Below are 2273 nucleotides of genomic sequence, written 5' to 3'. Positions count from 1 at the left end.
TCTAGCTAGTCATCTTTTAGCTCACTTTACCTGCATCAAGCAGCTTTACTAAACAGTCTGTTAGTTTTGGGGGGAAACTGAAAAGTTCTTTGCGTTTTGCTGGTTTGCTGCCATGATTTTAACACACCTGTGCAACTCCACACAGCAGCAGGTCTCCTTCGCTGCCKCACWGGTGTAAACCCAGCGTCGTAGCGCTCATTTGCGTTTAAAGGCGGCACGGAAAAACAGGTTACCACATGTTAACAACGGATTAAACAGTTTTAACTGCTGATAAAAGTGACAGAGGACACAGATATGGTTAGTGTGGAAGCCCCTACTGTATCAAATTGACAGAGGAATAACAGAGACTTGGCCGTTCTAAAGTAAAAACCCAGCGCATACAGGGTTCATGTTTTTTTTTGTTTGTTTTCTTTTTCATCCAGACGGCTTCCCGTGCCCCCCTCCCCCACTCCCCCGCCAATGGCACGCCCTCTAGGGGGCGCGCCCCACAGTTTGGGAACCTCTGATGTATGCTATTCTGACAGCGTATGGTAATCTGATAGGCTCTCAGTGACATTCCAGTCCTATCCAATAAGTAAAGACCCGTGCAGAAAAGTCGTACTGCTCCTGAATGTCTCATCACTACATTGCAGACTTTTGGACACAGCGTTGTCTCATATGTGCGACAAGTCAGTCAACATCTCCACACAATAATTCAGCGCAGTGAGTGACTTTTTTTCATCACAATGCTTATGTGTCTCTGTACAGCTAGCTTTGCTAATATCACGGAGCTTACCTTCTTTGAGCTACTTTTCTAAGTGACTAAAAAAGTTAGACCTAGTCCCCACTGTCTGTGAAAGCGAAGCGCTGCTGAGTTAGCTGTGGCCATCGGATTTCTTATAATTTATCCAGCGCTATTCTATTACTGACTATTAGACATATCTTCTGCCGCTGAGAGAAAACCACTGCGCATGTCTTGGAGCGCCGTGTGCGAGTGAATGGTGGGGAGGGGGGTGGGGACATAAACACGTAATAGTCACCTTATTGGTTGGATTTTTATCGGTGCGTTTTGCATTCACTGAAAACAAAGATGTTAACAAATAAACTGGATAGTATGCTGTACGTTTAGTGATATTTTCACAGTTGCGGTCTCGAYCGGTCTTGAAATAAAATGCCGAGTCCTCAGAGCCCGAGACCGAGACAAGACCGAGACCAAATGCGGTCGAGTCCGAGACGAGACCGAGACCATCAAAAAATGGTATCGAGACCAAGACCGATCTCGAGTGCTACAACACTGGACAAGGGTGTAAAGAAAATGGATGGATGGTTACTTGCGCAACTTTATGTTTAAATTAGTAAATATGGTTTACTAATTTTAGCATAACTCCGGTTATACTTGGCCTATTAACACAATTAAAAAACTGGTGTGTAGTTTATAATGTGCACTTTAAGCTCAAGTTGAAAGTGAGACTGAGGGAGGCGGAGTCTTGCTGCTACGCCGTAACAAACTAGACGTTAAAAAGAGCTATAAGGCTAWGGACCCCTATGGTTTAACGGATTGATACTCGCGGATGAAAAATAGATACTTTCCGAGGGCGGAAAATATCGATATATATCGCCGAATCGATTTATTTATACAGCCCTAGCGCTGAGTTAGCGTCCAGATTCAGAGGAACGACTGCCAACATGACGACAGACGCAGACTTAAAGTAGGAGCTCAGAAACCAACAAGGGACCATTAGTCCAGCATTTCTAATTTTTAAAATAATTATCTAAAATGAAAATAACTAAAAACTCCCAGTGTTTGTCCAAACACTGAAGGGACTAATCCGTCTCCTCACTGAATGTCCCAGAAACGCAGTGAGCTGTTTGAACATGACGCGTCATGACAAAATGAAACCAAAGACCCCTATGATGAGTAATAACATTGGACTTGGTTTTACCTCGCCCGGACGTGGGTCACCGGGGCCCCACTCTTGAACCAGGCCTGGAGGTGGAGCATGATAGCGAGTGCCTGGTGGCTGGGCTTTTACCCACGGAGACGGCCGGGCTCAGCCCGAAGAGGAGATGTGGGTCCCCCTTCGAATGGGCTCACCACCTGTCAGAGGGGCCAAAGGGGTCGGGTGCGTTGTGTTACGGGCGGCAGCTGAGGGAAGGGTACCCTGGCGGTCTGATCCTTGGCTGCAGCAGCTGGCTCTTGGGACGTGGAACGTCATCTCTCTGGTGGGGAAGGAACCGGAGCTAGTGTGCGAGGCTGAGAGGTTCCGGCTAGAAATAGTCGGCCTCACCTCGAC

Source organism: Poecilia reticulata, linkage group LG2, assembly GCF_000633615.1.
Source record: "Poecilia reticulata strain Guanapo linkage group LG2, Guppy_female_1.0+MT, whole genome shotgun sequence".
Lineage (NCBI taxonomy): Eukaryota > Metazoa > Chordata > Actinopteri > Cyprinodontiformes > Poeciliidae > Poecilia > Poecilia reticulata.
Note: the sequence above shows the minus strand (reverse complement) of the source record.